The sequence below is a fragment of the Triticum urartu genome, chromosome 7 (genome assembly GCF_003073215.2).
Source record: "Triticum urartu cultivar G1812 chromosome 7, Tu2.1, whole genome shotgun sequence".
NCBI lineage: Eukaryota > Viridiplantae > Streptophyta > Magnoliopsida > Poales > Poaceae > Triticum > Triticum urartu.
In genome coordinates, this window is record NC_053028.1 from 389,858,795 (window position 1) to 389,873,454 (window position 14,660).

General features: G+C 43.8%; 1 non-coding gene across 1 annotated transcript; it reads right to left on the reverse strand.

The window, feature by feature from the left end:
* Positions 1 to 73, reverse strand: TRNAR-CCG. Its single transcript has one exon. It is a non-coding gene; the product is annotated as a tRNA-Arg (tRNA).
* Positions 74 to 14,660: the final 14,587 nt, after the last annotated feature.

Below are 14,660 nucleotides of genomic sequence, written 5' to 3' on the forward strand. Positions count from 1 at the left end.
CGACCACGCTGGGACTCGAACCCAGAATCTCCCGCTCCGGAGGCGAGCGCCTTATCCATTAGGCCACGCGGTCATTGTTGTGTATGATCAGCTTTGGCTCCTTAAAAAACAAGTAAATCGTACGTATCAAACACTAAGCAAGTGTGGTCCATATGTAGATACGTAGATGATTCAGCCAACGTAAACAGCAGGAGATTCTACAAACTCTATTTACAGATTTATATAAATGCGCCTTATCCATCCACGCGGTTATTGTTGACTGTACGCAGCTTTGGTTCTTTAAAACAGGAGTGAATTGTACGTATCAAACACTAAACAAGAATAGTCCATGTGTAGATACGTAAATGATTCAGCCAAGGTAAACAGCAGGAGACTCTACAAACTCTATTTACAGATTTAAATGCACCTACCGATGTGCTATAACAAGAATTTGTTTTTATTAGACATTGAGAGGGATATATTCTTTTAACCCTCTTTTTTCCTTGTGGTGTAATGATTTATTCATCAAAGGATAGCAACATCACTTGCGAGATGAAAGAACTCTTTGAAGTAAAAGCTTCCTTCGCTAAGAAGTGTGCAACTCGACTGGCCTCACAATTGCATGTGATGAGCTTTTTTTTTCTCGAATAGACACGAGTGTGCATACTATATTATAAAGAAGGGTGTGGGGTAAAGAGCTCCTTCATGTTAGTGTTACAGGTTACATATATACATGAACACCAACACCACCATCCACCCTCGCTATCTAGTGCTAACTACTCATTGTAACCCACCCTTCCACATCATCTGTGTCTCCCTTTAGTAGTCCCGCTTGCTTCCATACACGGCCCTCTCTTGCGATGGCGAGGATAACTTAATTCTTGGATGGCGTGGCTCCGTCGAAGATGATAGAGTTGCGGTGCTTCCATAGTTGCCACATAACTAGAATAATGATCGCGTTAGCATCTCTCTTAGCTTGCCCTCGGCTTCCCTTTTCTTGGCACTACACGGGGGGGCTGACCTTCGGTGTCAACATCCTCTCTAGCTTGCCCAAAGAGTGATAGATCGCCGTCCACACCTCACGCGCCAAAACACAATGTAGTAAGATATGGTTGATGCTCTCTTCCTCTTGTCTGCATAATGGGCATCTTTCTTGATGATCAAGTCCTCTTCTTACCAACCAGTCGGACGTCCAACATCTATTTTGCATTGCAAGCCATGTAAAGAAGCGACATTATGTTGGCGCTTTGGACTTCCAAGTAAAGTCGGCCGTTTGGATGGTTTGCCTGCCCCAGAACTTGGCGTTGTAGGTCGTCCTCGTAGAGTAGCAGTCGTTCGCTTCCCAGGACCACGTGATGTTATCTTGCTGTGTTGGGTCAAGCTCCACTCTGTCTACCGCAATCCACAGCGACAGGTACTCCCGTAGCATCGTTGTTGTTACCTCCGGGCCAACTTGAGTAGCCCATCTAGCGTCCTGCGGCGCCTGGGAGACGGTGCATGTGGCTCTCACACCTTTCCTGACACGGCCATAAGTAGTCAGGGCAAGCTCTGCAATCCTGTAGCCGTCGAGCCATCTATCTTCCCAGAAGAGTGTTGTTTGTCCGTCTCCTATCATCCAGTGAGCTGCCGCGTTGAAAATTTGTCTGGATGCTTCTAGCACTGGGATTGGGAATTCAGCCCATGGGCGTGAGTTGTCTGATCTTTGCAACCAAGGCCACCTTGCATGCACGGCAGTATTCGTCCACTTCAGGTTTGGAAGTCCGAGTCCACCCGCCCATTTGAGAGAGAACGCGGCCTCCCATGCGACGACACAATGTCCACTGGTCGAGCTTGCCTCCGAGCACCACAAGAAACTGTGGCAGATTTTGTTCATTGATGCGATTGTCTTCTGCAGGAGGTCCAACGCCATCATCGCGTGCAACGGGATCGAACGGAGCATGGATTGGACTAGCAACATTCTTCCACTCTTTGGCATCTTGGCCGCCTTCCACTTCGGTAGAGCTGCCGAAAGCTGGTCCACTAGGCCGGTTAGTTGGACGTGGGATTGCTTTCGTAGGGTGAGTGGCAATCCTAGGTACTTGCATGGAAAGACTCCTCTAGGGCAGCCTGCCTCCATGGCTTCGATGGAGCATTGCATTGGGTATCCCACACTTTTAGATAGGTTAACTCGCAGCCCCAACGCTTCACCAAATAGCCTGAGTAGTGATGCACACGCATGTAGGTCGAGCTCATTTGTCTTCAGGAAGATCATGACATCATCGGCGAACAATGATAGACGGTGCTTCAACCTTGTCCTTGCTAGAGGAGCAAGTAAGCCCCTCGAGGTTGCCAATTCAAACATACGATGCAATGGTTCCATGATCAGGATGAAGAGCATTGGAGAGAGAGGGGCGCCTTGTCTCAGACCCGCGGTATTGTAAATTGGTGTTCCCGGTGTTCCATGGATCATGATTCTTGTCGATGAACTTGCCAAAAACCCACACATCCACGCAATCCAACGTTCGCCAAAGCCGGCCACACGGAGAACTTCATGGAGGAAGGGCCACTGCACCAAATCATATGCTTTGGAGATGTCAAGTTTGAGCATAAGTGTTGGGTCTCGAAGGGCATGCAATCTTCGTGTGGTGCATTGGACTAGCATGAAGTTATCATGTATGGATCGGCCTCTGACGAATGCACCGAAGGAAATATGCCCAAGAGGCAATGATAAAGTTGTTATTCTATATTTCCTTATTCATGATAAAGGTTTATTATTCATGCTAGAATTGTATTGATCGGAAACCTAAATACATGCGTGAATACATAAACAAACACCGTGTTCCTAGTGAGCCTCTACTTGACAGCTTGTTGATCAAAGATGGTTAAGGTTTCCTAACCATGGACATGAGTTGTCATTTGATAACGGGATCACATCATTAGGAGAATGATGTTATGGACAAGACCCATCCGTTAGCTTAGCATAACAATCGTTCAGTTTTATTGATATTGCTTTCTTCATGTCAAATACATATTCCTTCGACTATGAGATTGTGCAACTCCCAGATACCTGAGGAATGCCTTGTGTGCTATCAAACATCACAACGTAACTCGCTGCTTATAAAGATGCTCTACAGGTATCTCCAAAGGTGTCTGTTGAGTTGGCATAAATCAAGATTAGGATTTGTCACTCCGAGTATCGGAGAGGTATCTCCGAGCCCTCTCGATAACACACATCATAAGCTTGCAAGCAAATGACTAAGGAGTTAGTCACGAGGTGATGTATTACAGAACGAGTAAAGAGACTTGTCGGTAACGAGATTGAACTAGGTATGAAGATAACAATGATCGAATCTCAGGCAAGTAACATACCGATAGACAAAGAGAATTACATATGTTGTCATAACGGTTCGACCGATAAAGATCTTCGTAGAATATGTAGGAGCCAATATGGGCATCTAGGTTCCGCTATTGGTTATTGACACGTCTCCAACGTATCTATAATTTTTGATCGTTCCATGCTATTATATTATCTGTTTCGAATGTTTAGTGGGCTTTAATATGCTCTTTTATATTATTTTTGGGACTAACCTATTAACCGGAGGCCCAACGCCAGTTTCTGTTTTTTTGCCTATTTTAGAGTTTTGCAAAAAAGGAATACCAAACGGAGTCCAAACGGAATGAAACCTTCACGATGATTTTCTTAGACCGAAAGCAATCCAGAAGACTTGGAGTCGAAGTCTGGAACTCCACGAGTAAGCCACGAGGCAGGAGGGCGCGCCTGGGGGGTAGGCGCGCCCCCACCCTCGCGGGCCCCTCGTAGCTCCACTGACGTACTTCTTTCGCCTATATATACTCTTATACCCTAGAAACATCAAAGAGAGCCACAGAACCACTTTTCCACCGCCACAACCTTCTGTACCCGTGAGATCCATCTTGAGGCCTTTTCCGGCAATCTGCCGGAGGGGGAATCGATCACGGAGGGCTTCTACATCAACACCACTGCCTCTCCTATGAAGCGTGAGTAGTTTACCACAGACCTTCGGGTCCATAGTTATTAGCTAGATGGCTTCTTCTCTCTCTTTGATTCTCAATACAAAGTTCTCCTCGATGTTCGTGGAGGTCTATTCGACATAATACTCTTTTGCGGTGTGTTTGTCGAGATCCGATGAATTGTGGATTTATGAACAAGATTATTTATGAATATTATTTGGTTCTTCTCTGAATTCTTATATGCATGATTTGATATCTTTGCAAGTCTCTTCGAATTATCGGTTTAGTTTGGCCTACTAGATTGATCTTTCTTGCAATGGGAGAAGTGCTTAGCTTTGGGTTCAATCTTGCGGTGTCCTTTCCCAGTGACAGTAGGGGCAACAAGGCATGTATTGTATTGTTGCCATCGAAGATAAAAAGATGGGGTTTATATCATATTGTTTGAGTTTATCTCTCTACATCATGTCATGTGACGCCCTCGATTTGACCGTACACTAATCATACACACAAATGTGTATGATCAAGACCAAGGACTCACGGGAAGATATCACAACACAACTCTAGACACAAATAAAAATAATACAAGCTTTATATTACAAGCCAGGGGCCTCGAAGGCTCGAATACAAATGCTCGAAGACACAAGAGTCAGCGGAAGCAAAAATATCTGAGTACAGATATAAGTTAAACAAGTTTGCCTTAAGAAGGCTAGCACAAAAGTTGCAACGATTGAAAAGGTAAGGCCTCCTGCCTAGGACCTCCTAACTACTCCTCGAAGTCTAACTCCACGTAGAAACATCCTCGAGATCCTCTGGCTCCTTGACTCCATCATCTGGTTGCGACTTCTGAGAAGAATGGAAAAGGGGAAAAGGGGGAGCAAAACAACCGTGAGAACTCATCCAAAGTACTACCAAGCAAGTATCTACACTACATATGCATTGTATCAATGAAATGGGTAGTATCTATGTACTGAACTGCAGAATGCTAGAATAAGAGGGGGATAGCTAGGCCTATCGAAGACTACACTTCTGGCAGCCTCCATCTTGAAGCATGTAGAAGAAAGTAGCTGTAGTTCACCAAGTATCACCACATAGCATAATCCTACCCGGCGATCCTCTCCTCGTCGCCTTGTGAGAGAGTAATCACCGGGTTGTATCTGGCACTTGAAAGAGTGAGTTTTATTAAGTATCCGGTTCTAATTGTCATAAGGTCAAGGTACAACTCTGGGTCGTCCTTTTACCGAGGGACACGGCTATTCGAATAGATATGCTTCCCTACAGGGGTGCACCACATTACCCAACACGCTCGATCCCTCTGGCCGGGCAAACTTTCCTGGGCATACCCGGCCTCGGAAGATCAACACATTGCAGCCCTACCTAGGCACAACAGAGATGTCAGCACGCCGGTCTAAATCCTAAGCGTGCAGGGGTCTGGGCCCATCGCCCGTTGCACACCTGCACGTTGCGAACGCGACCGGTGAGCAGACCTAGCAACCTCCATTACAAAGGAAGTTGCGTTACGCGGTCCAACCCAGCGCGCGCTTAGTCGCTGACGTCAAGAAGGCTTCGACTGATACCACGACGTCGAGTGCCCATAACTGTTCCCACGTAGTTGGTTAGTGCGTATAGGTTGGTAGCCAGACTCAGATCAAATATCAAGATCTCGTTAAGTGAGTTAATTGATGTAATCGCGGACGCCGACCAGGGGCCTGGCCCACCTCTCACCTAGATGATCTCAACCTGCCCTGTCGCTCCGCCACAAAGTAACAGTCGGGGGCCGTCGGGAACCCAGGCCCACCACTACCGGGATGGAACCACCTGTCCTTTCAGCCCCCACATCGGAATCACTTGCGGGTACTCTACGAGCCGACCCGACTTTAGTCACCACATGTATCATATAATATGTATGTAAGTATATACCCGCGATCACCTCCCGAGTGATCACAGCCCGGTAGTATAGCATAGCAGACGGACAAGAATGTAGGGCCACTGATGGAATACTAGCATCCTATACTAAGCATTTAGGATTGCAGGTAAGGGTAACAACTATAGCAACAATGGCAGGCTATGCAACAGAATAGGATTAACCGAAAGCAGTAACTTGCTACACTACTCTAATGCAAGCAGTAGCGAGAAGGAATAGGCGATATCGGATTGATCAAGGGGGGGGGGGCTTGCCTGGTTGCTCTGGCAAGAAGGAGGGGTCGTCGTCGATGTAGTCGATCATGGGGGTATCGGCGGCGGTCTCGAGGTCTACCGGAAAGAAGTAACGAAGGGGGAACACAAATAAATAATAGAGCAATCAAAGCAACACAAAGCATAACATGACAAACCGCGGTGCTAGGGGTGACCTAACGCAGTACTACGCGATACTGGCGAAGGGGGGGGGGGACATTCGGGAAAGTATCCCCGGTGTTTGGCATTTTCGGACAAACGAACCAGAGGGGGATGGTTGCATGTTCGTTATGCTAGGGACGCGTGGCAGATGAACGGACTGCGTATTTGGATTCGTCTCGAAATTCTGAGCAACTTTCATGTACAAAACATTTTCATCCGAGTTACATATTAATTTATATTAATTTTCTAAGATTTAAACATTTTGGAATTTGTTTAATTCGAGAATAAAACAACAAAAACTTTTGTTACCTAGTGTTACTCTAGCCTATGTGTATGACAATGGGACCCAGGGGGCTGGTCAACCATTTCACTTTGACTGGTAAAAAGGTAAGATAGGGTCCACATGTCATGGTCTTAGATATTTTAAATCTAATTTATTTTTTATTACTAGTGGGATCTACATGTCATTTGCACTATACCTAATCACTAATTAGTCTAACTAGCAGGAGTACTAATTATAGCTAACTACAACAGGGCCGGTCAAACTCTCTCACACAATGCACGCACACAACGCCCATGACCAAGCTTGGACGGGGCAAGCTCTCTGATAGTCTGATGGGTTTCTTCAGTAGTCAGTTCAGTTTGATCAGTTGTTTCTTCAGCAAACAACTTTGCAGCTACGAGCTAGAGTGACCAGCAAACAGCAGCGACAGCAGCTAAGGAACAGCAGCGGCAGCGGGTATGCAGCGACAGCAGCAAGAGCAGCTGCAGCGTAGAGCAGCAGCAATACACGACAACATAGAGTAGCAGCGGACAGCTACAGAGCGGCAGCAGCAGCGGCTCACAAGGGCAAACGGAGACGGCGCGGCCGGCGCGGGGCATGCAGGGACGACGTGCACGGGAGACGGCCTTGGGGCAGTGAGCGCGAGGCGGCAACGGCGCAGGGAGGCCGTGGCGCGTCGCAGCGAGGAGCAGCAGTAGCACAAGGAGCAGCATCAGTCGAGCGCGTGCGCGGACGGTGCCAGCGAGCAATCGGCAGCGGCGGGGCGCACACGTACGGCGCGGTCAGGGCGTGCAGGCGTGGGTGCGCACGCGCGGAGTAAGATAGGACGCGACCGGGGGCTCGCGGGCACGGACAGTGGGCGCGGTGAGCGGAGCTCCGGCCATGTGACCGAGCTCGCGGGGCGACTACACGACGACGAATTGAGGCAGGTAAAAAAGGGGAATCGGCGGAGGGCCTCACAGCGGTTCTCGACGACGTGCTCGGGAGGCCGGTGAAGCACCGAGGAAGGAGATCCGGGGCGGGGAAACGACGACCGGACGCGGGGAAGACGACCGATGGCGAGCGCATGGGGCCTCCTGGCTCGAGCCCTTCGGCATGGTGATGGAGTCGACCACGACGGAGCTCCCGGACGCCTTCTCGTGGGTCGGGGTGGCTGGTGGCCGCGTCAGTGGCGAGCGGCGGCGACGACAGCGCTCGGCTCGAGAGTGAGATGCGAGGGAGAGGGCGAAGGGAAAAGTGTCATAGGGTTTCCAGGCAAGGCGCGAGGCCATGGATGGCCTCCAGGCAAGGCACGGCGCGGCCATGGCCTGCAGATGGGTGCCACGAGCCCCCTGCCTTCCTGTAGCAGGAGGTTGGGAATGATAGGGGTGGGCTGGACCTGTTTTGCTAAAAGGGCCAAGGGTCCAGTAGGTTTAGGTCCCCTTCTTATTTTCTATTTTGTGTTCTTTTCCTAGCTTTTGCTTTCTGTTTACTTTTAATTTTCAACAGCATTTTAGGTTTATAAAATATGAGACTTACACCAATATTAACGTTGCAAATTAGATCACTGCCACAAAAAGATTGGCAGTTAAATAAAATAGATTAGCATTTTGTAAATCAAGAAGGCATTTAATTTATTGTTTTGACCATTGTTTATTTATTTAAGGGCACTAAAGTTGGTTTCTCCACCAATATTTCCTATGGATTATTTGACACATTTAGAACAATTTAGTTTTGATATTTTGAAAACTTTAAAAGTTTGACTTGATTTTAAATTTGAATTCGAACGGGGTTTGAAACAACGTGATTTTATCAACAGTAATTGTGGTGATGTGACAACATTAGTGAAGGGTTACTGTAGCGTAGTTATCCGGGCGTCACATGTCATCTTGCTTAATGCGTTACTCCGTTTTTATGAAATTAATACACTAGATGCATGCTGGATAGCGGTCGATGTGTGAAGTAATAGTAGTAGATGCAGACTCGTTTCGATCTACTTGACACAGACGTGATGCCTATATTCATGATCATTGCCTTAGATATCTTCATAACTATGCACTTTTCTATCAATTGCTCGGCAGTAATTTGTTCACCCACCATAATACATGCTATCTTGAGAGAAGCCACTAGTGAAACTTATGGCCCCCGGGTCTCTTTCCTATTATATTACATCTCTTTTATTTACATCGTATCTCGTTTACTATTTTGCAATCTTTACTTTCCAATATATACAACAAAAATATCAAATATATTTACTTTACTATCTCTATTAGATCTCATTTTTGCGAGTGACCGTGAAGGGATTGACAACCCCTTTATCGTGTTGGTTGCAAGTTTCATGATTGTTTGTGCAGGTACTAGGTGACTTGTGCGTTGTCTCCTACTGGATTGATACCTTGGTTCTCAAGACTGAGGGAAATACTTATGCTACTTTGCTGCATCACCCTTTCCTCTTCAAGGGAAAACCAATGCATGCTCAAGAGGTAGCAAGAAGGATTTCTGGCGCCGTTGCCGGGGAGATCTACGCCAAGTCAAGACATACTAAGTACCCACCATAAACTCTTCTCCCTCGCATTACATTATTTGCCATTCGCCTCTTGTTTTCCTCTCCCCCACTTCACAAAATTTGCCATTTTATTCGCCTCTTTTTCGTTCGCCATTTTCTTGCCGGATCTGTTTTTGTGTGCAACCTTGTTTGCCATTATGGATAGTTCTTCCTCTATCACTTGCACTCCCGAGAATGAGGTGCTCAACTTTAAACAAAGGGGAGGAGAAAATTTAAAAGATGCTTGGTATATGATTTGCAATGCTCATAATAGATCTACCCATAAGCAATCCACTGTTGTTCTTCTTCGTTGTTTTTATGTTGGCATCACCACTTGGTATAGATTCGTCCTTGATACGATTACCAGTGGAAATTTCTTGATGTGCCCCTCTCTTGATGCTTTTAATGCTATGGGAAATTTAGTGGGATCACCACCCCTCATGATTAATGAAACAATTTTGACTCTTGAGCATGTTATGGAAAGACTAGATGCTATTGAAAAGAAAATGCTCACCGAAGATCATATAGGAATTATAGATAAAAAGATGCATAATTTTTCCACTAATATTGGGCCAAAAGCGGGAGATATTTTTAAGTTGGTAAAAGAGAAGAGTATCTTAATCCATGAAAGAATAAAAGAAAGTTCGTCTCGGATTGATAAATTAGAAGAAATCTTCAGTAATCTAAGCACGGCTTTTGCTTCCGCTAAAATTATTGAGAAAACTCCCGTAAGGAGGGGTAGATCCAAGAACAAGGGTGCAAATTCTAGTAATAGTAATAATGGAGGTCTTAAGATGATTAGTGTTCACCCGGATTTTGTTGAAGTGACAAGAGATCCTTTTTGCAAGAATGCAATCTTTCAATCTATTCCTAGGATTATTGTTATTGAAGATCTTTATGCTAAATCTTTGAAGGATCCTAAGTGTTTAATTGAAGAATTGCATATCAAAGATGGCAATACCTAGATCTATTCTTGTTTTTATGCCTAGCTAGGGGCGCTAAACGATAGCGCTTGTTGGAGGCAACCCAATTTTATTTTTGTTCTTTGATTTTCGCTCCTGTTTAGTAATAAATAATTCATCTAGCTTCTATTATGATTGTGTTTTTATGTTTTAATTAGTGTTTGTGCCAAGTAAAGCCTTTAGGATCTTCTTGGGTGATAGTTGTTTGATCTTGCCGTAAAAAACAGAAACTTTTACGCTCACGAAATTAATTTTATTTTTTACCAGAGAGCGATAAAATACCTACTCCACTTGCAGTAGATCAATATACAGATTGCTCAGGCCGTCCTAATTTTTCAGAATTTTTGGAGTTACAGAAGTATTCGAAAGTTACAGATTGCTACAGACTGTTCTGTTTTTGACAGATTCTGTTTTCGTGTGTTGCTTTCTTATTTTGATGAATCTATGAGTAGTATCGGGGGGTATGAACCATAGAGAAGTTAGAGTACAGTAGATTTAACACCAATATAAATAAAGAATGAGTTCATTACAGTACCTTAAAGTGGTGGTTTATTTTCTTATACTAACGGAGCTCATGAGATTTTTGTTGAAGTTTTGTGTTGTGAAGTTTTCAAGTTTTTGGGTAAAGATTTGATGGATTTTGGAATAAGGAGTGGCAAGAACCTAATCTTGGGGATGCCCAAGGCACCCCAAGGTAAAATTCAAGGACAACCAAAATCCTAAGCTTGGGGATGCCCCGGAAGGCATCCCCTCTTTCGTCTTCGTCTATCGATAACTTTACTTGAGGCTATATTTTTATTCACCACATGATATGTGTTTTGCTTGGAGCGTGATTTGAGTCTTTGCTTTTTAGTTTACCACAATCAGCCTTGCTGTACACACCTTTTGGGAGAGACAAGCATGAATCGGAATTTATTAGAATACTCTATGTGCTTCACTTATATCTTTTGAGCTAGATAATTTTGCTCTGGTGCTTCACTTATATCTTTTTAGAGCACGGTGGTGGTTTTATTTTATAGAAATTATTGATCTCTCATGCTTCACTTATATTATTTTGAGAGTCTTTTAGAACAACATGGTAATTTTCTTTGGCTATAAAACTAGTCCTAATATGATGGGCATCCAAGATGGGTATCATAAAAACTTTCATATAAAGTGCGTTGAATACTATGAGAAGTTTGATTCTTTATGATTGTTTTGAGATATGAAGATGGTGATATTAGAGTCATGCTAGTAGAGTAGTTGTGAATTTGAGAGATACTTGTGTTAAAGTTTGTGATTCCCGTAGCATGCACGTATGGTGAACAGTTATGTGATGAAATTGGAGCACGATCTATTTATTGATTGTCTTCCTTATGAGTGGCGGTCGGGGACGAGCGATGGTCTTTTTCTACCAATCTATCCCCCTAGGATCATGTGCGTAGTACTTCATTTCGATAACTAATAGATTTTTGCAATAAGTATGTGAGTTCTTTATGACTAATGTTGAGTCCATGGATTATACACACTCTCACCCTTCCACCATTGCTAGCCTCTCTAGTACCGTGCAAATTTCGCCGGTACCATAAACCCACCATTTACCTTCCTCAAAACAACCACCATACCTACCTATTATGGCATTTCCATAGCCATTTTGAGATATATTGCCATGCAACTTTCCACCGTTCCGTTTATTATGACACGCTCCATCATTGTCATATTGCCTTGCATGATCATGTAGTTGACATCGTATTTGTGGCAAAGCCACCATTCATAATTCTTTCATACATGTTACTCTTGATTCATTGCACATCCTGATACACCGCTGGAGGCATTCACATAGAGTCATATTTTGTTCTAAGTATCGAGTTGTAATTCTTGAGTTGTAAGTAAATAAAAGTGTGATTGATCATCATTATTAGAGCATTGTCCAGTGAGGAAAGGATGATGGAGACTATGATTCCCCCACAAGTCGGGATGAGACTCCGGACGAAAAAGATAAAAAATAAAAAAAGGCAAAAAAAAGAGAGGGCCCAAAAAAAATGAGAGAAAAAGAGAGAAGGGACAATGCTACTATCCTTTTTCCACACTTGTGCTTCAGAGTAGCACCATGATCTTCATGATAGAGAGTCTCTTATTTTGTCACTTCCATATACTAGTGGGAATTTTTCATTATAGAACTTGGCTTGTATATTCCAATGATGGGCTTCCTCAAAATGCCCTAGGTCTTCGTGAGCAAGCGAGTTGGATGCACACCCACTTAGTTTCTTTTTGAGCTTTCATACATTTATAGCTCTAGTGCATCCGTTGCATGGCAATCCCTACTCACTCACATTGATATCTATTGATGGGCATCTCCATAGCCCATTGATACGCCTAGTTGATGTGTGACTATCTTCTCTGTTTTGTCTTCTCCACAACCACACCTCTATTCCACCTATAGTGTTATATCCATCGCTCACGCTCATGTATTGCGTGAAGATTGAAAAAGTTTGAGAACATCAAAAGTATGAAACAATTGCTTGGCTTGTCATTGGGGTTGTGCATGATTAAATATTTTGTGTGATGAAGATAGAGCATAGCCACACTATATGATTTTGTAGGGATATCTTTCTTTGGCCATGTTATTTTAAGAAGACACGATTGCTTTGTTAGTATGCTTGAAGTACTATTGTTTTTATGTCAATATTAAACTTTTGTCTTGAATCTTTCGGATCTAAACATTCATGCCACAATAAAGAAAATTACATTGATAATTATGTTAGGTAGCATTCCACATCAAAAATTATGTTTATATCATTTACCTACTCGAGGACGAGCAGGAATTAAGCTTGGGGATGCTTGATACGTCTCCAACGTATCTATAATTTTTGATTGTTCCATGCTTTTATATTATCTGTTTTCGATGTTTAATGGGCTTTAATATGCTCTTTTATATTATTTTTGGGACTAACCTATTAACCGGAGGCCTAGTGCCAGTTTCTGTTTTTTTGCCTATTTTAGAGTTCTGCAGAAAAGGAATAGCAAACGGAGTCCAAACGGAATGAAACCTTCGCGATGATATTTCTTGGACCGAAAGCAATCCAGAAGACTTGGAGTCGAAGTCTAGAACTCCACGAGGAAGCCACAGGTAGGAGGGCGCGCCCGGGGGGGTAGGCGCGCCCCCACCCTTGTGGGCCCCTTGTAGCTCCACCGCCGTACTCCTTTCGCCTATATATACTCTTATACCCTAGAAACATCAGAGAGAGCCACAAAACCACTTTTCCACCGCCGCAACCTTTTGTACCCTGAGATCCCATCTTGGGGCCTTTTCCGGCAATCTGCTAGAGGGGGAATCGATCACGGAGGGCTTCTACATCAACACCATTGCCTCTCCGATGAAGCGTGAGTAGTTTACCATAGACCTTCGGGTCCATAGTTATTAGCTAGATGGCTTCTTCTCTCTCTTTGATTCTCAATACAAAGTTCTCCTCGATGTTCTTGCAGATCTATTCGACGTAATACTCTTTTGTGGTGTGTTTGTCGAGATCCGATGAATTACAGATTTATGAACAAGATTATCTATGAATATTATTCGGTTCTTATCTGAATTCTTATATGCATGATTTTATATCTTTGCACGTCTCTTCGAATTATCGGTTTAGTTTGGCCTACTAGATTGATCTTTCTTGCAATCGAAGAAGTGCTTAGCTTTGGGTTCAATCTTGCAGTGTCCTTTCCCAGTGACAGTAGGGGCAACAAGGCACGTATTGTATTGTTGCCATCGAGGATAGAAAGATGGGGTTTATATCATATTACTTGAGTTTATCCCTCTACATCAAGTCATCTTGCTTAATGCGTTACTCCATTCTTATGAACTTAATACTCTAGATGCATGCTGGATAGCGGTCGATGTGTGGAGTAATAGTAGTAGATGCAGAATCGTTTCGATCTACTTGACACAGACGTGATGCCTATATTCATGATCATTGCCTTAGATATCTTCATAACTATGCGCTTTTCTATCAATTGCTCGGCAGTAATTTGTTCACCCACCGTAATACATGCTATCTTGAGAGAAGCCACTAGTGAAACCTATGGCCCCCGGGTCTCTTTCCTATTATATTACATCTCTTTTATTTACATCGCATCTCATTTACTATTTGGCAATCTTTACTTTCCAATCTATACTACAAAAATACCAAAAACATTTACTTTACTATCTCTATTAGATCTCACTTTTGTGAGTGACCGTGAAGGGATTGACAACCCCTTTATCACGTTGGTTGCAAGGTTCTTGATTGTTTGTGCAGGTACTAGGTGACTTGTGTGTTGTCTCCTACTGGATTGATACCTTGTTTCTCAAAACTGAGGGAAATACTTACGCTACTTTGTTGCATCACCCTTTCCTCTTCAAGGGAAAACCAACACATGTTCAAGAGGTAGCAGTTATTTACCAGCGAGGTGTCTCGGTCATGTCTATATAGTTCTCGAACCCGTAGGGTCCACACACTTAACGTTCGATGATGATATAATATTATATGAGTTATGTGATTTCGTGACAAAATGTTGTTCGGAGTCCCAGATGAGATCACGGACATGACGAGGAGTCTCGAGATGGTCGAGAGGTAAAGATTTATATATCGTACGA